This window comes from Chroicocephalus ridibundus, chromosome 2 (assembly GCF_963924245.1).
Source record: "Chroicocephalus ridibundus chromosome 2, bChrRid1.1, whole genome shotgun sequence".
Lineage (NCBI taxonomy): Eukaryota > Metazoa > Chordata > Aves > Charadriiformes > Laridae > Chroicocephalus > Chroicocephalus ridibundus.
The window spans coordinates 62,699,047-62,724,524 of record NC_086285.1 but is presented as its reverse complement, the minus strand read 5'-3'; the positions used below and the strand labels follow the sequence as shown (position 1 = coordinate 62,724,524).

General features: G+C 40.0%; 1 protein-coding gene and 1 long non-coding RNA gene across 6 annotated transcripts in view; one reads left to right on the top strand and one right to left on the bottom strand.

Annotated features, from left to right (window-relative positions):
• Positions 1–25,478, bottom strand: part of TNS3 (tensin 3) — a 221,061-nt gene that overhangs the window by 191,013 nt on the left and 4,570 nt on the right. The gene's annotated exons all lie outside the window — the stretch shown is intronic.
• On the top strand, positions 11–24,742 carry LOC134511553 (uncharacterized). Its single transcript, XR_010069903.1, has 3 exons — positions 11–367; positions 4,122–4,228; positions 24,267–24,742. It is a non-coding gene; the product is annotated as an uncharacterized LOC134511553 (long non-coding RNA).

The following is a 25,478-nucleotide window of genomic DNA, read 5'->3' as shown; positions in this document are numbered from 1 at the left end:
CTGCCGGCAGAGGAGTGAGCTTAACAGCCCTGGGCAGCCACGTGCGAAGCGGCCACGGTAACCAGTTTGGTGCAGCGGGGCCTGCACCGGCCCAAGTTTCACGGCGCAGCATCTGAGGAGCCAGGATGATCCCCAGAATCACAGCTCGGCCACTGCCTAAGGCTACAGATTCGCTGCACACACGTGTTTGTGCAAGTACAGTTCTTTACCGCGCTGACATTTATGCTGTTTACACACCAAGAATTACCTCTCCCTTGAGGTTGCTCAAGAAAGGGCAGCCCCGCACCTGGAGTTCCTGTAGGATCCATCAACCAGGCACTGTCCTCTGTACCTGCTGGGTCACAGCAGCTGCCGCTTGCAGAATGGGGTAAGGCATGACATCAAAAACAGCCAAAGAGCAGGGCAGTGAGGAAACAGAGGTACCGCTGTCCTTTTGCTCAGCATTTCAGAAAGCACAGGTCACACCCCAGATGCAAGAAATGAGAGTTCATGTCCTTCCTATGGTGAAGGATTTCATCCCCAAAGTTACCCTGAAACTTTGCTGAACGAGGCATAACCTGAGGCTCGTTCTTTGCATCAAAAAAAAAAAAATAAAAATCAAATAATCACTGAAGCAAAGTGGAATTAATAGGATTGAGAAACTTAACCCAGATCATACTGGGGCCTCATCTGAGAGGTAGATGCATATCACTGGAGACAAAGGAAAGGATTTGAACATCCCTCTTATGACTGGAGCCCCATGTAAATGTCCATAACGGTGTGACCTCTTTGTAGCTTGATCCAGGCAAGCTCGTGGAAGGCAAATCCTAAGCAGGAATAGCTATTACTCTTACAGGCAAGATTTACAGCCAGCCCATTCTAGCACTAGGCACTTCCCCTGGCTGATTCAGGCAACACATTGGTTAATATTTGTAAATCCTTTGCATTCAGGAGGAAAGAGCCCCAAGAAACAGAGATCTGTAGAGATCCCAGAGCTGGGCTTCAAAATTCAAATCTAAGGCTGTTATTTGCAATGCTTCGTATTATGAGAATAGGCAGACAGACAGCCACATGGAAGGCAAAGACATTCAAATACAGATAGAGAGAGAGCAATATAACACTGAGTGAACAGATGACAAAGTAGATCCCAGACATGCTTAGTGTCTCAATTAGACAAGACTATATTGTATCGCTAGGAAAGCTCCAGCATATTTAGAAGCCAGACATAATCAAAATCCTTTACTCATCATCACTTCTTAAATCTCTTCTCTCCCTTTGTGCCAAGCAGAGAAAGAGCACATGTGTTACAAACCTTTTAAGACACGTGCATCCCTCTGTTCTCTGAGGCACAACTTCTCTTAAACTTCCTCCTGGATCAATACCATCTGCATAATCCCACTGTATGGCTCACATTTAAATAATACTTAATGTGTCCCTAAATCAAGCCAAGAGACTTTGGGAACAGGATCAAGCTCGTAATCATCCGTGCACAGGTGCACACAATCAGCACCTTCAAAGCCTCACAACATTTGGTGTTTTTCTTAAAGCCCCGTGACATGTGTCACGTGATTACCTGAAAATTTCATTAACAAAACAAAAAAGAATTACAATTAGCTTCTAGCTTTTAAACAAAAGTTTCAAAACTTGAACCCCAAGGAAAGAAGGCAGAAATTATTATATTTTTAAAAATTTAAACTATCGTGTTATTTAGCGCTCTAACACATGATTTTCAGCTTGCGCTTTCGCAATACTTCATATATATGCAGGTATCCACTCGCAGATGCATGTATTTTTACACATAAATGATACTAGACAAAGGAAAAAAGTATTTATTTTTGCATACCACTGGCAATACAATGTGAAGACTCAACATCAGGAAGTTCAGCAGGCAGGGTTTCTGCCACAGTGTTAGCTTAACTGCACATTCTTTAAATTTTATAACACGTAGCTTTGACAAACAATATCTTCTTATATGTTTACATCCCTAATTATCACCTCTGTATGCCGAATTCCTCCCCTCCTCACTTTTCGTAGGAATGGGGAAGAATAGGAAGGGAGAAAGAAAATCTGTGCCTGTGTTTTAAAGAGCTTTAAGTGTATTTGAACCTGCCTAGAGGTGTACTTAATGGTCAAGTTAAACATTCATCTCAGATACACACTTGCTGAATCAAGGAATCTGCTGTGTGAAAAGAGTTGCTAAGCTAACCTGCTAATCAAAGTAGTCTTGCTTTCTACTTTAATGACACCACAAACACTTTTAAAAATACCAAAGATTGGAGTAAGGGGAGTGATGGTAGTGACTCATACCTTTTACACGCTAGGGGTCACTTGCCCCTGATTTTGCGTGGTGCTTTATTCTTACTGGTTTCTAGAGAAGCACCCAAATTTGAGTAAAGTATCAGGTAAACAAATAAAGCTTTTTAATCAAAATGAAGAGGGACTGCTTATTTGATCGTCACTGAGCTGAAACTAACCATCCACACCTGTCAGCAGCCAAGAAATTTGAGAGCGAGTTATGCAGAAATCAGGACACAGAAAAATGGTTTTCAGTACTATCTACCTGTTGCTATTTTGCTTAAATAATGCAAATCCAAACCAAAACAGTATTATTTCATCTGCATAAAATATATGTAGCGATGGTGTATGCTATGTGTATAACCATTCATAAGGCATATAGATACACATGACATTTGTGTCAAGAGTACTTGAGAGATACCAAGTTTTCCTTGAGGAAGGCTCCTGAAACTTGGTGCACTCTTTCAATGCAAGCCACTTAATACAAATTTGTAATCTGACTGCAGTGTCGGAGATCGCAAAATAATACTTTCTTTGGAACTACTTAAAGCTATGTAACATAAACAGTAGCATAAGAATTTACAGTGTCTGCCCAGCAGCTCTGTATTCTGGCATCAACAACAACCACCAAATCCCAGCCTGTACTACAGGCTCACTGTTCTTCACGCAAGGCTTATTTTGTTGCGATATGGTTTTACCTTTCACTGGTAAGGCCTCTTCCCAGGATAAGAAAGACAGCCAATAAAGTTTTACCTTTCTGCTAGAGTATTTTTAATGAAAGAGTTGTAAAATAAGTGAAGTACTTTATAGAAAAAAAACAATATAAAAAACCTACAGATGGTAATAGAAGAGAATATTCAATTGCTCGGCCCTGATTTTCTTAAATCTGATCTAAAGCAAAACGATCATTGCCCTCAGGACAAAAGAAAACGGTTCATGGATTACTCTGCTAATACAAAAATAAATTATAATCAGTACCTTAGAGTACTGCCAAACTGTGCATTAGTTTCCCACATACGCAGTTTACCAAGTATTCTTTCAGAAGCACTTCTCTATGTATCTGCAAGTTAGGCAATTCCCGGAACCTACTGCTGTGTTTTGGAGAAAATTGCTAGGAAACTATCTTACTCAGATGATAGCTTAATCTTAACAAAAGATAGTGAAAAACAATTTCAAACTTAGCCTGAACTTCAGATCTTAAAATTATTTCCATAAGGAGCCAGTGCCAAAAAGAAAAAAAAAAGTGCTTACATTTTTATTTGCAACAAGAAAAAAGCAGAACTCTCTGGTAACTAGGTTTTGTTTTCTTTCATTTTCAGTAAAACTAATCCTTATAGCTGCAGTGCTGTACACGTAATAATCATATAATTCAGGCACTGTTTACAGAACTGCCCCCTGCATATGTCAACTTTGGGCACTAAGCCACAATTTCATATATTTTCAAGCTACCACACCAACTGACCATACTTACCCCATGTTCTACGTTCCAGGAATCAACCCACACAACCTATTTTCCATCATTGACTTACTGGTACGGAACAAGCTCATCTTGAATCTGCTGACGGATCAAACACACCAGTGGTTGTGTTGCAGATACGTTAACCTTCTGAAACATTCAATTGGTACAAAACCAAAAGAGAAATACAAAATCTCTCTAAACTGTATGAATAACTTCAGTCCGTACCCACAGTATGCTGCAGAAAAATCTATCATTAATCTGATTCTCATTTGGTACTCTGATTCTTTATGAAGAAGGGACAAGAACAGGAGTCTTGCACAGTATTTGCAACATTTTGTCCTTGTACTAATTTAGCACATTTTCCTAATAAATGATTGCATTTTTGCAGGTTATCAGCTTGCAAGGCAGAAATAACGGCATGTCTACATCGCCCACTACAGGATAGTATAGGCATGCTGAAAATAACCATAAAAAGTAGGACTACGCAGTTTTAAGGTAGGCTCATTTATATTATGATACAATGAGCATTGTATGTGTAAATATTCATGTCATCCAGTACTTAATGCCCTGTGATATAATAAAAAGGTGCTTGTCACTTAACATTATCCGATAAGCATTTTGCTATTCTCCAGCTTCCTAGAACTGTTCCTCCATTTTGTTTTTCTTGAAAGAACAAAAAAGTATTAAGAAGAAACTAGGGAGAAACACTGCAATTGGCAAGTTTAAAAATGAAATTGTGAAGGCTGCAGAAAAGCCTCCAATGCATTGTATAATGGATGCTTTGTGTAACATATACTAGCACTACTATAGTCCAGAAAAAACTCCCAACTCCAGAAGATGGTTTCAACACAAGTCTGGTGGTACTGAGTGAGGGAAGTCAAGTGTTACTTGGTACAGAGAAAAGTGGTAGGAAAGAGAACTAAATGAAAAATAAAACAGTTGCTGCTTTTTATTCTCAGAACTTTATCAGTTCCTTTCATAGGCCTTGGTCAAAAGTTCCACACACAGGGATCAGCTGCATAATTCTTCAGCTCTTGTGATGGGAAAGCAAGGATGAATCAAATGCCATGTACCATATACTCAATGCAACGTGACTGGAAATTTTGTGTAGAGCATACACAAAATTGCTGCAACTGGCCAGGCAAAATTCAAGAAAACAGAACCAAGAGCATGATGTTGTAACACACCTTATCAAACCTCAGTGCATCGCTCCTTGTGTACCCTAAGCACTGGCGACTGCCATGGGTTTTTTTGGTGGCATGGGAGCTTCAAAATTATATACTCCTCCACCCCCACGTCCCTTCTTCACGCAATGAAACAGGGCCCAACTCAGAACAATGCATAGAGGACTTTTTATTTTTGAGATAACAGCTCTGAGACAGAATCTGCTGTATGTGTTGTGTGCCTACGAACAGCATTACTATGTATATGCACTAATTAGTGGAGATGGGTGGATTTCCTTAAACCAAACAAGAAAGAAAGCTTTCTCCAAGCCTGTGCATAGCATCCTACCTCCCAGTTACAATCCAGTAGTATCAGTTACCAATTATCAGTGAAGCCATATAATGCCTTGTAGACAAGTAGCCACGAGTTTACATGTCCATTTAGACCTTTCATGGACTGCAGGTTAGCCACCACTTTTTTCTAGAATATGGAGCCAGAGAATTGGGGGGTTAGTCATTAATTTAAAAATAAGATTCTTTAGAAAAGGGTAGATAGAGCCACACTCTTTAAATACTGTAAACAGGAAATTTATTTAACCAAGGGCTTCCTTATAATTATCCCTTCTTAAGCATAGTATGCTATGTTTCTGTAACACATAAAACCAGTGTCCTGTGCCCCAGGGAGCCTAAATCTTTGTCCAGGCACTCCACTATTGCCTTTCTCCTTTTTCAGCCCTACATACCATCGCCAGTTTAAGGAAGTTTCCTCAGCTTTCATGATAATGTCAGCTGCACAAAAGCATTAAGATTTGAATGGCTCATCTATCATTTACTTAGGTTATAGGGCTGGTAGTTGCTCTCCTCAGGGAATATGATGTCTTCTTTCTAACTGACAATGACATGATTCAAAGAAGAAGCCCCAAAGAGTGGAACCTAACCTGTAAATGTACATTATGAAAGGGAGATGCAACAAGACCAAATTTTTAATAAAATATCTTCCTATGAGTTGACATAGGTCTGCCTCCAGGGTCCAGGCACCAAATCCTGTTTCAAACTCCTGTATCCTTTCCCCTCCATGCTCCACAGTTTATAAATCAAAATATTCGTTTCCTCCCCTCTTTGAATGATAGGGCGAGGGGAAGAGACCAGTTTCAAGTCTGCTGTGGTCCAATGACTTCAGGAGAGTTGCAGTAACGTAACTGTAGTCCCAATGAATTATGAAAATATCTCCAATTAGCTATAACGAAATAGAACAGAGGAACAGCATTACTCTGTGTGAACAAGAGACACAAGAGGCCTGTTGTATCTTTCCAGGACTTCCATTCAACTCTGCAAGACAAACCAAAACTATGAGAGTGGAATGAGAAGGAGGAAAAGTTTTACCACAGCAGCAATTATAAAACACAGGGGAGGGATCACATTAGCTACTTGTGCATACCAAATCTCAGCGTAGTACCAGACAAGAAACATTTAGGATAGAAAACAAAAAATTCTCTCACTGAAACCTCTCGTAGGGATGGAGAATGTTTTAACAATTTCACTACATCTTTGGTACTCATAGTGTCTCATTGTACTCAATGAAGACAAAATACCCACCCTTTTACAGTTCAGCATTCCCAATAATAGTTTCTGAAAATTTGCCTTCTGCCTACCTGTTAGATTATGCCACTCTTACACAAGTAGAGACAAAGATGTTACTTATAGTAAGTGGCAGGAAGCACTGTCATGAGCTGTTTCTAGGTCTGTTCAGGCACCTGGGAAACCTCTTAACTTCTTGGGCAGAGCTTGGGAACCACTAGTTGGTGCTACCCCACATTTTTGGCCCGCACAGCTTCCTAGCACAGACTTAGTTTGTGCTGGCCTAAAGGGTCTCTTCTGCCACTACAGCCACCTATTCAAACAACATGATCCACACACAGAGAATTAGTCTTCTGCAAGGAGGACTCCATCTCTACGGAGGCTTTGTCAGCAGTGCTCCATGAGTTTAGAAAAGGAGATTTTCCCTAAAAGGACTCCCAGTTGACATGGCTGTGCCAGTCCAACTTTACAATGTAGAGCAAGTCAAAATTCTGAGACTAACTCCCCTTTCATCTATAATAACCTTCATTTTACTTCCTTTTCTTTGCCGTCTGTTTTGTAAGCCAGGAGAGTTCATATTTTCAAGCTTTTATCCAGAACCAGGAACTCTCCTCATAATAAAGAAAACTGAGATTAATGTATTATTTACTTACCTTCAGAACACAAACCTTATAAAAACACCAAACTATTGCAAGACTCGTGATGAATAGTACAGCCAAGCACATCCATTTTCTCAAAGCTGGCAGGACAAGACGTTGCCTAGAACTACAGAAAGTTGCTATGACAAGGCATATCTACTTGTTTGCCTATGTCAGCAAAATTCATGCAGAATAGCTGACGTACGTCAAATTTACAGACCACCGGATCTTCCTGATCTCGCTTTATTTCAAAAACAGCACCAATGAAATGAGCTATGTACAGTAGGAAGAATAGAACTAAGCCTAAAATAAGGGACGTTATCTCACACTGAAATTTCTTGTGCGATAAGGGAATTTCTCTCTTAAACTTCATCAAGCGTATGGCTATTTTGGATCATTCCTATGCCTACTGCCATAGCAGACAAATGTACAGTGGTAGCGTAAATGCATGACTCAGATTTTTGTGACTGCTCTTTCCAAGGCTTTTCCCCTTCCCTTTTAATGCTCACCGCCGCAATGCTTAATGTGTTTAGTGGAGGAGAGAGGGTCTAGAAAAGGCAGGTTGGTGGGCTTCTAGGGTTCTATTTTAAACAGCCCCCATAAAAAGGTACAAAACTGAAATAACTTGAAACACACCAAAAGCTGTGTTTTGAGATCACAGTGTTGTGTTTATAACTTCACAGAACATCTGAAGCCAAGTTATCAGGCCACCATGATGCATGCTAGGATTAAATTACAATATAAGCAGCAAACATGTCTTAAGATGTTAGTTAGCACCTTAACAAACTTCAAGAGGACTTTTCAGTCACATTCAGATAACTTATCTGAGTGAACATAGCTAAGAAAGCATAATTCTGTGGCTCATCAGAAGACAGCCTCTTACTACTGGCTCAGCAACACGGCAACTGTTGACCTTTAACAATTTATTCACATTTCTGCCTGGGGATAAATTGTGGGTATATATTTATACACACAGACACACACAGACACACACTTATAATCCTTGTACCATTTAAGCAGATTACACAAAAAATGTTCCCCAAGGGAAACAAGATAAAAACACAACATTTATTGTTTGCAAATGTGGCCACAGAAACCTCAAGTGTGCACACCATGCAGCCTTAACTCTTGTGCCCTGAGGAATTCTACTAACTACTGCTCTGTAATGTATAGGAGTGCAGAGGGGATTCCATGTTCAACATTTGGTAATGATATATCTGAAACTAAACTCAAGTGAAGAATGGGAATGCCCTTGTCCAGGGGAAGGCTACTGTCTTTTCCTTGGTTTAGATCCCAGGGCCAGGTTTAGTCACCAGTGTAAGTGCAAGTACCCTACTACTGTTCTGCCCAGATACTTCCAGCAGCAGAGGTTACTCAATAGAGGGGTTACATCAGAGTCTCAGCCCATTCAGCCTCATGTGACCATTTTGATGAAATAGCTGAAATGCCAAAAATAATAAATAAGCACCATTTCAGTTTGTGTTTTCAATAACCACTCAAACCAGACACTTGTTCAGTAAGAGCTGTATTAAGGTTATTTTGCATAGATCACAGAACAGCACTGATCAGATCACAGCATTTGCTTACAGTTAATCACAATACCAGTGACTTGAGGTAGAATGAAATCCATGTCTTTATTCTTATATCCAAAGCATCATGCCATTTTCCAGTGAGTTTTCACTCAAAGTGATATACAGTGAAGTAGACTGACTTTACAACTGCATACAACATTTTTTTCTAGCATAATATTAACCCATGCCAGGTCTTGTAAGCCCCATCCTGTCAGCCACTGCCTTTCTCCATACAAAGAGGAACTTCTCTACATATTAATTTTAGGATTAAAATACTTCCCAAAATTTTGGAGATAGGAGTTTTTGTCCCTTTTCCAGAACATCCTTGATATGGATAGAGACATCAGGGAATCATGTAAATAACTAGTCTGGAGTCACTGACTAATTGATCAATTTTGAAGAGTGCTATGGTTTGAAATAAGGTTTACCCAACAGTGACTCTTTCATTTCTAGTGGAATTCCCTGTTATGCTTTTTATCTTTTCCACCATGAGTACTCCTTGGAATCAATACTGGTTCTTATTTCTTCTGTATTTACTATGGTTCCTTTCTTTATGTCATGTTTTTATTATCTTTGATGTATTACTAGCTTTGATCGCCATGTATGTAGTTGCTTTTAGAGCTGATGTATATGGTGCCTGATTTACTTCTGCTGGTGTCCAACTTTTTGCCAATTACGAATGTGCCCATCCTTTAGTTGAGCGGCACAGTTCATCTTACCCGGAATCCACTCCTAGCTTCCTCCTGCCCTGCAAGGCCAGTATTCCTCAGAGCCTTTCTGCCACCAGAGTATTTGCACATAAACTCTGGGCAGTACATAAAGCAGAACTACATTAGTTTCTATCTATTTATTTTTGTTTTACATCTGCCCTTTTACTTAGCTCAAGCCTTTGTATTTGCATAAATGCCTGTATCTGCACAGTCATTTTAAATCATCCCCCCCTTGCTAAGTTTGTAATTTTCTTCTCTTCATCTCGCTCTTCTCTTCTTTTTGATCTTCATTCAGTTTTTAGCACTCTCTCCAGATTATCAGATTTCATATTTACTTCAGATTTATTTAAATTCATATTAAACGTCGATTAACCTTGATTTTTAGCAATAAGGCTAACTCCTGTTTAGTCTGGTGTGTTTTTTAGATAAATAATACTTTACAAAACCTTTTTGCCAGTGTTTAGAGGAAAGAATCTAGGAAAAGAAACAAACTAGCTAACAGAGTAGAAACTTCCCTGAACAATGGTCTTTACAATGGTTTAAGTAATTTGCGCACATTTTGGTGCTGAAGTATTTATGCCACCTCTCTTTGGACTTCAGCATCTACAGTGCTGCAGACAGACAGCTGTAACACTGCCAGCAGGGTCTGGGTGTTCCACAGAGAGTTTGTGACACCTTCTTCTGCAGCTCCATAGGCAGCTATGAAATGTGTACAACTTGTGTATCTTAAGATACGCCACTGCATGTCTTAAACCACCTGCTTCCATTCAGCTCATGCTATATAGCCTGACACACCCCACGTTCCTTTTAATTTCAGTCACCAAGGAAAGACATATTCAAGACCAATGTCCTTCACTGCACTATAGGACAAAAAAAAAATCGCTTTGAATAAAGACTGAGAGGAAGGAAAAGAATTTAAAATGACACAGAAAGGTAAAACATCATTCAGTTTTCTTATTCTATTCACACAAATAATCTTTCTCACCAAGAAAACCTGGAGACATAAATAACAAAATAAAGAAAGAAGTAGCAACTAGCAATAAAAAAAAAAACATACTTGCAATACAGATTTACCTGCTGACATCTGGAATACACCGTGCCCCTGACTAGGTGTGTCTCAGTTGATTACATGGGAAACTGGGAAAACATTGGAACTATACCAGTGACTGTAATGTGAAGGACACAACCAACAGTGTATTGTGTCAGTGTTCACTTTCTTAGTACAGTGGAAATGCAGATAATTATGGCTGACACTTGAGAAAAGAATGTCCTTGAAAAGATTAATTGGAGTGACTCTGGCCCTTCTCTTCCAGTGAGGCCATTCAGATGTATAACCAAATCATCCTAATTTCTGAGACTGTAGTGAGTATTTTGATGAGAGAGTTTTCAACTCCTGTCTCAGGCTTGCCAGTCAACAGCTTTCTTCTCACTGATGGATAGATGGGTCAAATGTCAGCTGCCTCCAAAGGTGAATCTTTTACTGTCTCTAATAATCAGCTTAGAGCAGTTAAAATCAAAGCAAAATTACTTGAAGTTTTACAATGAGATAAAGATTCCAATAGCATTTTTGCCTGTAACCTGGATATCCTTTATAAAAATGTTTAACAGCAATAAAGGTTTAATTATCATGAAAGAGGATGTAACTGTGTTGTATTTATATTTACTCCTCTTAAAAAGTACCTCTCAGTGGCAGTAGAACTGCCTGAGGTTTTTAAACATGCCTATTACAGAGCATCCTCATGCAAGTTTGCCATATTTTTCTGACTCAGCTTTTGCTGGAGGAGTTCATTTATTCCCAGAAGCCTTCCAGCTTATTATAAAACATGTGCTTGTTTAATGCTTATGACAAGCTGAAAGTTCACAGCAAGCTGTAGTGTCAGAAGTAGCAGATCCTAAATGTCTAAGTGCAAGAAAGCAGGCTGTGGTGGCCTTGCACAATGCATTTGTCTTTTTTTCTTCTATTTTTAGCTTGGTTTCATAACTATTTCTTCTGAGTACAAAAAAATCACCTTGCTTTAGATCTCTGTCTTTAGCGTCTTCTCTAGTAGTTTTTAAACTCAGCAACTTCAATCCTGGATGGTTCCTTCAGATTTCTTGAAAACAGTAGTTAGCTGGAGGATGCAAACTATAATCATGCCTCCATCAAAAGAACACCATCATGTGAGCACATCCTTGCTCATCAGAGAGTCCACTCAGGAGACTGACTTCAAGACATCAAGAGCTATTTATAGGCCTAAGATATTTGCCTTTGTTCTTGGTAGTGAGTTTGGGTTTTGGTTTTGCTATCCTTTGGGTTCTTTGCATGGGCATCCTTAATACTGCCATTTCCTGATTTACATAACCATTATCTTAAATATAGGTGGTTGGTACAGGATAAATAAAACAATACACAGTCACCCTGAAAAATAAGGATAAAAAGGAAAGTAAAAGCATATAGAGGGAAACAAGAGGCAGCGACGGTTAATTAAGGAGATTGAAAAGGACAGAGTAATAGCGAAAGGAGATCAAGTCACAAGCTGTTGATGGTAACCACTATGAAACCATATAAACACGTAGATACTGGCCTACAACTAAAAGGAGAGCCCCTTTAATTAGTCCTAGAATGAGGAGGAGCTACGGTTTTGATGTTTAAAATAAGTAAATAAATAAATAAATAAATGAATGAATGAAGAGGCGCTTCCTCCTGAAACTTCAAACGTCTTTCCCAGCAATGAGGCCGTGCCCGGTAATTGCCCGTGGCGCGGGATGAGCGCAGCGCCCTCCCGTGGCGGCAGCGCAGGCTCGCCGGCCGGGCAGGATGCTGCCGGCTGGGCTTTTCAGAGCCTCTCCTCTTTCCCCCTCTGCCGCAACAGCAGATGATAGCTGATACGCTAACCCTGCGAAAACCATCTGCTCTCTTCTATATATAAGTGTTTTTACTCCTGTCCTGGGTTGAGCAACACAGGACTAAAACACAGGACTAATTTCTCTTCTCATGCTTGGGGAAACTGCACTTTTAGAAGACTCTGGTGTCCAAATTCATGAAAATATTTACTTTATAGCCAGCTAGGCTACATGGCGTTCAAGATCTCAGTGTCTTCGAGCCTTGCCAGGTGCAGGGTGAGGAGGAGAGAGACCTGGGGCACTTGGCCCAAGCTGGCCAACACCATTATTTCATACCATGAACATCACATTCAATATAAATCAGAAACTTTGCTGTGTAGTTCTCTCTCTCCCTTGATGGCAGTGGTCCAGAGAACTTCTTGCCCTGGTGCCAGACCCGTGAGCCCTTCCCGTCCTCCTGAAGCCATAGCGCTGGCAGTGTCCAACATCTGCTGTCCAATGCTGGGAGCACACAGCTTCCTGATGATATAAGTGGTTGAGTAAAACCCTTGTCTACTTTATATTAGTATCAGGATCAATACTGGATTCTTTAGTATTATTGTTAATTATTTAGTCTTATCCTATTAAATCTATTTATATTTCAACCCTCGTGTTTCTTTGTTTTCCCCTATTATCCTTCACGGGTGGGGAGGGATGGATCATCGGGTGATAGAATAATTGTCTAAATAACAATAAATTGTTATGGGTTTCTCAAACCATAACAACTCCCCCCAGGATCAGGTCAGAGAGTTGGCACCTGATAGATGCTCATACAACAAGGTGATGCTGTTCTGAGCAACAAAAACCACCGCCACAGCTTCAGTCAGGATGAGGGTGCTGGCTGCATGAACGCAGCAAACAGGACAAGGGCTACGAGAGCGTGCTGCACAACTGGCCAGAGAACTGGTTATGCAAAGCTGCTATATGGAGGATCCAGCAAACATTAATGCATTTCACTTTTTACAGGCTTCATAATAAAAATCATCAAACGCAGGCCTGGAATCATACAGGAAAAGGTTTTCAGATAATCTGTGTCAGGATGGCTGCCAGGCTGTAATGTGCTATTTTCATTTGTGCAGTTCAGTCTTCAGAGATGTAGAGAGGAGTACGAAACATTTAATCCTGAGGCCATATATTCCAGTAAATATTCTTCTGTCCTATGTAAAATTTTGTTTGCCTACTTAATCCTTTCATTTCCCATGGAAATATTCTATATCCTACTTTTTTGGTGTTTTAATCTTTCACATACACAGTGACCACATTGCTTTTTTTGTGTCAGCACAGCCAAGGCAAACATCATCATATACTTCTGGCTTTCCAAGTAAGAAGGTACACAAATGGAGTCAGTTGAACCTAAACCTTGTGAGTGCCTAAGACTACTTGCGGCATTTTAGCAAGAAGACATTTTCTGGTGGGTCCCTACTCAGAGGCTCAAGACTTTTTCAGGGAATTGAAAAGAAAAGTTCCTAATACTTTACTTCGAAACAACAGGGACTGAGAAACACCTACACTAGAAGACACACATTTAAACATGGCAGAAGCAAACGTGCGTGTGAAAAATTCTTCATTTCTCCCCTGAAAAACAACTAGCAATGTTTTTTTCCATAAGCATCCCAGGTTAGCGCAACTGAATTCAAAGCAATGATTTCCCTTCTCAACTGGAAGATAAGCCCATAGTTTTCAGTGCTGCTAGATAAATAATTAGCAGTCAGATGACAAAGAAACATATTAAGATCCCTGAGTAAGAGTAACTAAGGTTTCTATTCTCAGTCATGGGAATTAGAGTTTTGGGAGATCATAATTGCAAGTGTGGAGACTGGGACAGCTTATTAACAGAATTAAGTTTCATATGTAATCACAATTATTATTTTTTTTTCATGCTCAGAGACCTTTCCTATATTTACACCCTCACAATTTGGCAAGATCTCCGAAAAGGAATTAGAGTTGATATGCAAAGCACACACACAAACCAAACATTGTTATATTCTTCACACGCAGGTGAAAAGAAAGTGTAAGCGTCAAGCTAGATTGTTTTGACCTAAACAATTTTTCCTTCCCACCAGTAAGGCTGCCGACCTACAGTTCCATTCTGATCCTACAAGAATGCCAACATCTCTTCTCTCTAAGAAAGCCACATCTTTTACAATTTTTAAAACAGAAATATCCAACTCTAATACACTAAGCAGAAATCATTTTACCAAACTTTTGCCAGCTAAAAGCTGGCCTTCAAGTTTAAACTGTCTCGGCTCCCTCTGTAGTCAGCAAACAGCAGTAGCTAATCTTAACATGGGTTGAATAAATCATCTTCTGGGATACTTAAGTAGGAAGCCTAGATTCTTTTAGATAAATATTAATGTAAGCCAATACATACATATTACAGAAATTTATACAGCTTCTGGTAAGTTATCTCGTCTCGGTTTCTCATCTTTTGCTCCCTCTCCTGGTATCTTCCCCACCCCATCTCTGATTTCCTCAGCTATTTTTCTGTTTCACTTCTCTACTTTTCTTTGCAGATCTTGCTTTCATATTCAACATCTCGTCCTTCCTGTTCAAGATCTCCTTTACTATCTCCCTTCCTTTTTGAATCTCCACATACAAATCCATGTACTCCTACTTCAGAGTCCCTGCTACTCTACCCTCTCTTTTTATTCCGCTCTCCCAGTCATAGAAGGCTTAAGGTCAAGAGAGCGATCAGGCAGCAGCTTTGTTACACAGATGGGGTAGGAAGAAAGCAAAAGGAACAGTAGTATCTGTTATAGATCAGTTTCTCCTTCTGTTGAGAGCCAAAAAGAGACTTAGGACTGAGCCTGCTTGCACAGCCACCAGCCAGTAATTTAATCAGTAAAATCTCTTGCTTGACAAAACGGTGATCCTTCACCAAATCTAATATAGGTGCAATTAAAGAAGGCATGTGGCTTTGGATGTGTTGTTTGTTCTCTAATTCCTGATGCAAAAAGATCCCGAGTAAACATAAAACGTCTGCTTCTCTGGCATCTTTAGATGTATAAACCTTGTTTACATAAATCCGGCATGGCTGGGTGGACCAGCAATCAAAACTGCGTGTTTCAGGAGGGCACCGGATATCAGCTTGCAGGCAGATCAGGAAGTCAGGAATAAGATACCCTTCCTGTAGTAACTCACAGAGTACAGTTACAACAGCTGAAAAGGAAGGAAATGATTAAATATTTTTTTTCACTGAAAATTCAAGTCTGCTGGAGCAGGATGTATTTTTAAAGCAAAAGAAAAAAAGAAGGTACAATAAAAAATAGAAATTAATTAGAAACAGAACAGAATCTGTTTATTCCTTCTAATTTGTGAATATATTGTAGTTCAGGGTCCTTCCGCCCCCCACCCCCCAATGCAAATTAAATTCTTAAAACAGGAACAGCCAACTTTTGGGTAAATGATCACAGTTTCAGTGAAACGTTTCTCAGGATCTCCAGAATCAGTTTCAGAGGGATATCTTCTGACTTCCCATAGCAACTCATTTGTACATCACAACAAGCAAACCCATAGCAAACACCGTGTGCATTGCTGGGGGTGGAGAGAAGAGAAAGGCTGAACAGGAGGAAGGCAGCGGCAATGGGACTCATTTTCCTTTGTTTTTCTCTGACAAAACTGTCATGGCCAGGTATTAGACCTAATTAAAGCATCCAGAAGACTTTCATATTTGTTTCCACGGCTATTTCCCTTGACCTACCACTGCCACAGGGTTTGGTTAGAGCAGACCACATCACATACAAACACTGTGGAACATTTCACTTCAGTGGCCCTATACCAGCGTAACTCTGATGTTCCCTTTTCTTCTTTTGGTAATTAGTCCTAATTATGATAGATTAATCACGAGCTGAAGTGTTAGAAAACATGTTGTTGAACTCTTCTTAGGATTCATTTGCCTTCATCCACTTCTCCAGGAGCCAGACTTCATTTGCTGTGTTCAGCTGACGCTTTCTATTATAACTAGATGGATGGCCATTGAACTGTCTCTCAGCCCACCACCCACCCTGCTACATCTATCTGGAATTTGAGGGGGGGGCAAGGGATGAAAAGAAATCAAAAATATCAATTCTGTATCACATAGCGAGAGGCCATGGCATTTACAAGAGTGTCCCAGGTGCAGGTATGCACGGTAATTCCAAATGGCCCCATGTGGCCCTGTTTGTTTGTGGGGCTTCACACTCTGTCCCAGTGCTGGACCCATGCCGGGCAGAATCACTGGCGGCTGCTGCTACCACCGCAACTCCTAGTTTTATAAGGAAAGCACAATGTTCTCAACCCACACCTCCCTCCCAGCACTGGAAAACTTTCACCACCAGCAACGCACGTTGCAAAAGGATACCACAGCTATTCAGGGATATCCAGATCAGTAACAGTGGCAACAATCAGAAGGGCAAGGACCAGTTACAGAGAGGCCTTTCCTAATGAAAGATCTGGGGTTGATGTTCTGGCTCTAGCAACGCTACACTCTATTAGATTCAACTGTGAGAACTAGGCTCACAGGTATCGCACAGCTCACGATGCTATGTCCCAGTTAAACATTTTCACGTGTTATTTAAAAGAAAAACAAAACAGGTTATAATCCCTACACTCTATTAGATCAATATTTAGTCTACAAGAGCATACATGAAAAATAGCTTACACAGAGCAAGCAAAAGTCATGTGGAGGGTGAAAATACACAGCCTTTTAAAAGTGTTAGAAATATTTATTTATTAAATATTTTTTTCAGCATGATTGTGTTTTCTTTTTAAGATGTAGCTTACAGCAAAATTATCCCCTTCAAATAAGAAAACAGTATTAATATTTGGATCAAGTGAGGTTTAACTATAAATTCCTCTGCATTCCAGAATCCAATTATCCCCTCAGCTAAAAGGACAGTATAAGGGGTGGAGCAGGGGTGGGAAACTGCCTCTGTAATAGGCTTTCTTAATTTTACCTTATATACTGAGGCAGTCAGATTTCTTCGCATTTCGGAGAATATGATCCATAGCTCAATGTCCAGCTTGCAAGTTTTTTAAAAATCAGCAAGTATTTCAGAAGAATGCTCTCAATGCACTCTGATCTTCATCGAGTTTAAGGCCACAATATGAAAGTAATTAGAATTGTAAGTCTTCCAGCACCAGTAATGTTTTTCAGCTTTCTATTTTCAGGATTTCTTGGCAAGGTTTCCTTTCTAATCCTGGCTCGCAGTTTCCGTATAATGGCCCAAACTGCCAACAGGATTTTAGAGGAGGAATGCCTTGTGGCAATTTTTTTCTGACTTATTACAGGAAGGGCAAAATGTGATTCTCCCCCCACCATTAGCCAAAAATGGAGGTTCAAAGAATTTTCAAGAATCCAGCAGCCAGCAGTCCATTCATCTGTGTCAAATCCCTGTGAATCGATGCTTACTCAAGTCACGATCCCAGCTTCATACCATAAACTCCCAACTCAAACCTTTCTTCTCAGGAAACATCGACTGAAAATGCACTTTTCATATTTGTCCTGTCCGCGTTTTATAAGTATAAGCCAGGTTTTAGTTTGCAGTCACATCCAAGATACAAAAGTGTTGAAGGCAATAATTTAACTAAGTGCATCTTTAGCTTTAAAAAGTTATGCTGATAATTGATCAAAACACTGAAGATAGCACTGAAATGCAACTGCAGTATAGAAGGATTCTTGCTATTTATTTATTCCTTGCTTTTATTTTTTGTGACAAAGTATAATACATAAATTTCTTAACGAAAATTCATACGGCATGTGGAAGCAACAGGGAGAATATGAATAGTTACAAGGAAATTATTAAATCCACAGTGTATTTCATAACAGCTACCACTTTAAAGTATGTTGTGCACAATCCTGTGGCAAGGTTAATCATTTTCATCCTATTTTCTCATTCTCACCATGTTTCAGCAAAAGGTTAAGATTATATTTTCAACGCTTGTGAGCCAGTCCTCTGCAACTAACTTGCTCTAAATTGGAATTAAAAGGAGTTTAAAGCAATTTAAGCTGAAAATACTGTTCTCTGGTGAGTTCCATGCAATTCATTTTTCCATCTAATGCCCTCCAACATTACTGAAACCAGTTCAGGTTTGCTAAGTTTTTGAATGACATTCCAATGCTGTTAACACTGACAACTTCAACAGAGCTGCAAAACCTAAGAATACACAAGCTCTGTCTCAGTCAGAGCTGCCTAAGGCTCAGCTTCCACCCTTCTAGAAGAGCCTCTGCCTCTAAAGATGGGGCCATCCACAACGAAACCAAGCACTTGGTTCTGGTCAATTAATTCTACATTTTATAATGAATATTTAGCATCAATGGCCTTTCAAGATGGACTGCAAGTGAGAAATAAGATGAATGAGGAAAACATCTTTTTGCTTTCAAAACAGTATTCTTCCACTTCTCCTTTTATGGATGTTCAGTGCATTCATTGATCCCAGCTGCTACATTAAAAACACACTCCTTTTTCTGTGGGGAAAACAGCAGTGTCATGGTTTGGTGACACAGATGCTGCCCCATCACTATTTTTGAGGGGTCTGTCACTGTTCCTTTTGTACAGACCCTCACATCATGAAAGTCTTCATGCTACGTGTGTAAACACGTTCCTAAATAGGAATTCCTTCCAAATGAAGGGTGAGGAGAGAAAAGCTATCCCCGTAGTGTTCTGGCATGGTTCCACAGTGAAGAACGCTACAGCTTTTGCCTTCAGATCCCTGGTTTTAAACACCACAAAGCCTAAAATCCAGCAGGTTTTGTTCACTTTCGGCCAACAGATTCTCTTCTTTTCCCAGGTGGGGACACACTTGATGCAACTAAAACTACCCAGAAGTCAACAGGATAAGTTAGGACTGACTCAGGGAAATGCTATGGATCAATTATCTTGTAAGCAGCTAACAGAAGACACGCTTTTGTGTCAAGAGTAACTGCGAACCTCAGCTTTCTCCTACTTAAGCAAGTTACAACCACAGGAGCTCGGGGCAAAAATTGGCCACCAGACTTCCTTCTGCATGACTTCAGCCCTCCTCAGGTTAGCACTGCCACTGGTGCCATGGCGCTGGAAGAGCTGAGTGAAGTGCTATACTCACAATCATTATTTTCACGTGAATATAGTTCTTCTTACGGTGCCCATCAAACACACTCAGGCACAAAGCAGCATTTTCCCCTGCTTAAGCACAAAGGCAAGGAACAAACTGTTCCAAATACCTTAAAGACAGGATAAAAATACAACCCTTTGATTAACTGCTCAGCAAAATTACAGCTGTATGAAATCCAGGTCAAAATCCCCAGGTTGAACTCACTCATCTCCTGTATCATCTCTCTCTCGCACCACGCGTGTGGGCACACACCCACAGCTAGGTCCCGGCGCCACTGTGCATATACTTAAATGAGGCCCTTGGACAACTGCATTCAAGTCCACGTGATCGGCCCGTCGCTGAAGCACCATCCTGAATACATGCACTGAAAACCCGTGAACCGAAGTTGCAATAAATCTACAGAGAGCCTTCATAAATCACATGGGGAGCCTTCATGGACAAAGACCCAAATGGTTTTAATTTCCCTCTAAGTGATAGCCATAGTTAATACCAGATTTGGCAGGAAGCAGGCGTTCCATGCCCTTTGGGCTTATATGGACATGAAAAAGAGTTTATATTTGACATTTGCTTTAAAAACATAATGAAAACCTTTTGCTCTTTCAAGTCCCAAACTTGCATTAGTTTCTGAGAGTCTATTACTTTAAAAAAAGCATCTGTTGGCTCTGATTGCTTGGATAACTGACAAAAAAAGCATTAGGAGTAGGCTCTTCGTTAGTGTTCTATAGCTGGATGACAGAGAACAAGGAGCAACAGAAACAAGATGCTGAACAGCACATCTGCCCCTCTTACAACTGTTTTTGATAAATAAGAAGTGGCTTATGACATCAAGCTCTGATTCATCCCTGGCAGTATTTCCACATATTGTCCCGGTTCTCTCCACATGTTTTCTCCCTGAATGTCACACACAGCCCTCTCCCTGGTGCCCTGGTGGCACGGCCAAACATTGTGGCAAGTATTGGTAACAGTGGTTATCCAAAAGCAACAGCCTATATTCCATCAGCTGTGCTCCACCTTCCAGCCAGACGTGTAATGGACGGTTAATGCCTCCACAGTGTTAGATGCACTGGGGGTAAGTCAGAGCTGGGAAAGTTTGTGGATGACAGTCTTCTCAGGGCAGAAGGTACGAAAGGACCACGGCCAGCTAGTTGTGAGAGCAGGAAATTTAATAGAACTCTTGCAAGTTTATTAAACAGCAGTTTAATACAGCTTTTGCAAGTCCCACAGTCAAAATATAACCAACCTGGTTCCTCCGTCCTGAAATCTGTACCGGAACCAAAAAGATATGTCTTGATCTATGTGTCACAGCTCCTGAAAAAATGGCTGACTTCACACCATGTGTAAGGCAGCGTATATAAAGGCATAACTCAACTGTTAAAAATCATGACCTAAGGAGAGGAACAGCTCTGCGTTGTGCCCTAGACCCATCATCATCATGATTTATTGCCTTATGTTGCATCACTTAAAATTAATACATTACCAGTTTAGCCATGTGGTCAAATACATTCTGGGGTTCACAAGTAACTTGAGATATGAATAACAACCAGTGTGGGCACGTGAATATGTTCACATATGTACTCTCACATGTAAATGTGCAGATTATGTGCTACGTTCTGTAAAAATATATGTATTAGGTTTTTTTAAAACCTAAACTTACGCTGCAGAAACTGCTCATATTCATACCCAGGGAGTAAAGGTGCAATTAGGATTATCATTATAACTTAAGTGTCCAAGAAGTGACAGAGAAGTCCTAGCTTTGGTGACTTCAAAGGGGATCTGGGACAAAACCAACTTTTCGTAAAGTCCACAGCGTCCAAAAGGGTTTTAGACAACAGTAAATCACCTCAAGATGACTCTTGTATTATCATCTCTCCTTATATTACCAGATGTTTGAGGTTGGAAGCCAGAAACAACTAAGATAGAACAGGGGTTGGCCCATCCCCAGAGAGGGAGTAACTTCCATGACCAGATGGACCAGGGCCAGTGGGAAGATCTATAAACCAAGTGCAGCGGCATGACAAATCTGTGGATTAACATCAGCATTGTCAGGGAGGAAGGCATCCTCAAAGCTGGTCATCACATGGGATTTTGGAATGAATTCTGTTTTCAAAAGCCAATTCAGAAATTCCAGACTGAACCACCACCCGACCATCATGATCTGAAGTGGTCATCCTGGCCTTCGCAAGCTCTTGAGGTTTGATGAGTCCTTACAAAAAAATGTACTGGATGGCTGATTATAAGTAGGAACCTCAAAGACTTTGAGATAAACTTCACTTTACCCTATCAGCCTGAAGACCTCTTCCTGTAGTTTTATGTATGTGTTATAAAACGAAACAGGCCAGAAACGAATGAGAGCACCTATTCACATCAGTTAGCTCTGGCTTCATTCAATTTTTTTCTCCCCAGACCTGGAACAGCTCTGATAAACAATAGTGGCAGTTGACTCTCTAAAACATTTCACATCTCTGCTATTTATGATAGCTGAAACAGCTATTTATGCCCTTAATCCAAAAGGGAGGACCCACAAAGCAGTGGTATTTGGCTTTAATTGCAAAGATTTTCTAAAAATAAATACCCAGGAACCCATTATTGGAGAAAGCTGTATTGACTGATGGTTAAAGCACAGATCCGTTAAAGAAGATCTGTTACAGACTGTGCTACCAAGTTTTTTTGGTTAAGCGTCTTTTCACCATTCCATTTATTTCATTACAGCCACAATGAAAAAGTGCTGTGTTGTGACAGAGACAATGGAAAATCTGCAAAATTGCAATCAAAGTGGTGACCTAAAAATTCCCATACTTATAAGTGACATCTGCTTAATTTGAAAAAGAACCTCTGGGACTTTACATACAAGTTTTATTTTGCGCGTGCTACTAATTTTGAACATGGAGGTATTTTCAGTGATCATCTGAACAGATTTCACACAGAACTTAAATTAAATAATTGTTTCAGACATAAAGCATAAAGGTGTACATATACATTTGAGGTGATTCTCATACTGATTCTTGCTGTGCTTCTATGGTGGTAAAATTTGCACTGTGCCATCTAGGTCAAATTTTCTTTCCCATTTGATCTTACAACTGGCAGGTCATTGAACAAGAAAACAAGAGTTTCATAAAAACACCCCACAGTGATTCCACAAGAAAAATGAGCTACCAGTTAAACAGAATAATAATTTCGGACTCAGAAATTGGTGAAATAGTAGGGCCAAGACTGCATAGAATGCTGGACAACTGCAAGAAATCCTGGACTATTTTAATGCTTTTTTTCTAAGGACAAAAACGTTATTCAAGTCCTAAATGGGTGAGCTGCCAAACAGCACCTCATAATGCCTTCAGTTGTTACGAAGCGCAAACTCCTCTCCCCACCATCTTGCAAGGAACTACAGAGGGCACAAACTAAGTCAAAAATAATCTCAACCCCTCGCACGCAGTGAGAAACACCTAACACACATTCAGCACTGGGCACGTGCTTACCTTTTACATTCCCGCTGTGTTAAATTGAGTTAGCGTGGCAAAATCATGTCTAGCTGGAAAATCTAAACCCGCTTATTTTAGCTCTTTATGTATTAAAAACAGAGCAGGCTGGAAGGAGAAAAGGAAAAAAAAAAATTAGTGCACTGCTGTCTTCTCTTCATCTTTTTTTTAAGAGACAGCCACTGCACATTTGAGGTTTAGGTTTTTTTTGTCATGTGGAGGGGAAAGGTTTTTCCCAGAAGTGATCAATTACAGAAAGCTGCAGGTCACGTAAAATGAATTCACAACATGAAGGTAGCTGCAACATCCAGTCACTGGGACTCAGTCTTGTCACGTACTGTGTACCATAGCCTCTCTTCTAATGGTCAAACCTAGGTAGTGGGAATTCACGTAAATAAAGCAGGAGTACAGGATATGAGCTTACAGAGTTTCTTGCAAACTGTCAGCTGGCTTCTAACTTAAATCTCCTTTTCCTCTCTTGGTCCCTCCCATATATACCTCCCCAACCCAGCGCATACATAAGAAGGTTAACATGAAGAATACTGTTAACTACCACCCATGCTAAAGACGAAAAAGCCCCCTGAAGTCTAAGTTTCATTTTCTGCAGGGCATTTGTATTTTAACTGCCAGGGCACTGTATCCTGTATAAATTATTTCCTGGGTAAGAGGTATCTTCATTTGCCTGGAGTTTTTAAGCAGTAACTTTCAGCTTTCAGAGACTGAATTAGGATTCTTAAACCTCTCTTATAACGCTGGAAGAAATTCACAAAGAGCTGGGTTCAGCATTGGAAGTTTTGTTGCTGTAAGAGCCATAGAATCAGACACCCATTCAGCAACTGCAGATATTTAAACCAGGGCCTGTGTTATACATAAACAACTAAGCATGTTAAATTATGACATATCAGGCTTAGTCAAGTGAAAATCTGTACCAGGATACATCACAGATACAGTTTCACACCCAAGCATCCTGTGACCTACGCACTCACATTAGGAGAAAAAAAGAGGGCAGTGGGCAAGAAAGCTGTTTTTGTAAGAGTATCTGAGAGGATGCAATAAAGCAAAAGGAAATATCAAGTAGTTATCTCTTCAGAGGAAATACAAGAGGGCATAATGATAATTGTTGTTATGTTTGGGGAAGAGGGGGAAATTTACCATGACCAGCTCCATACATAGTCACTAGGGGATTAAAAGTTCCTAAGCTTTAATTCTGTAAATATATGTCATCTTTAAAATCCTTTTTCAATTTCTAGACACGTCAAGATCACATAAGCCTGTAAGGATTCTATTGTATAGGAAAAGGCTTTAAAAATTGCTTAATGTTCAAGTGCTTTGTTGAATGAAGAACCCTGATACTGGAGCTAAGTACACATTCAACCACGGCAGACTCATGATGATTCCTCAACCTCTTACATGAGTAGAGCAGAGTGGAGGAGGAAGGAAAATGCTGCTAACATTTTACTTTTTCAGGAGAGAGGCCAGGACTGCCCAGGCACCAGTGCTACTCAAGCATTTATTAAAATCAGCAGGAGCTCCCTCTGACATTGAAGGGCCATGGGATCTGCATCAGCCCTTGAGGTCAGGAGGAAGGACCAGCTGGCATGAAGGACAAATAGGAAAAAGGAGCACGATTCTCATTGCGCGTATCATAAAAGGACTCACATGTTTTGAATAACAATTATGATAATTTAATCATTGGTTTGGATGATTAAACAATGTGTGTCAGTGACAGAATTGTGATCTGAACCATCTGTGCAAAGAAACAGCTTTATGAAATGGTGGGGTGACTGAAACTATGTAACCTCCTTGCTTTTAACCAGCTAGATTTGAAGCAGATTGTTCCTACTTGTATTCAATCAATGCATTTCGCCCTCATTGTTCTCTGAGACTTTTAGTCTATCAGTTTTCTGGATAACCAAGGCTGCCCAAGATCCAGGAAACTTCCCTATTCAGTTAAAAAAAAACAAAACAAAACACAAAACCACAACAAAAAACCAAACAGAACCAACAACTAATCATCTTTTACAATAATACAATTTAACATTCATAGTCTATGGGAAGAAACAATTCTGAAATTATAAAGCAACAGCACTGCTCAAAGTAAACCACAAACTCCAGAAAAAATTGTTTTCTATTATAAGTTTCATGGGAAAGTTGCTCATCTTACGGGACATCACTTGAGGGCAGTAACTGAGCTGTTTGGGGAACTTTGTCTTCCCTACTATTCACTTAATATTCTTCAGGAAGGAAAAAGTTGTTTAAATCCTTGGCTTATCAGTTCCTCTAAGAAATTGTATTTTTGTTAAGTTTTGAAGCTGCATTTATTTTTCTGAAAAAATCTTTACTTCCCTCTTGCTGAAAACCGCTACAAAACCGGATTAAAATAACTGAAAGCTATCCAGCCCATTTTCCACAGGATGTATCACAGTTGTCAGACAGAAGGCACGATACTGAAGCGTAGATGTAATTCTTTCCAGTAACAGCCATTATGTCTCAGTGTACTTCACCTTTCTGAGACCACTTGGAAATCTAAGTGATACAGCAGCTAAACTTGCTTGAGGTTTTTGAAAAGCTTTTTCCTTACTTTGGTCATTAAAAATATGATAGACAACTTGCACTTCAGGAAGGATTCTTGTTTTTATTCTGACTTTTCTGTTGCATAACACCATACAAGGAAACGAT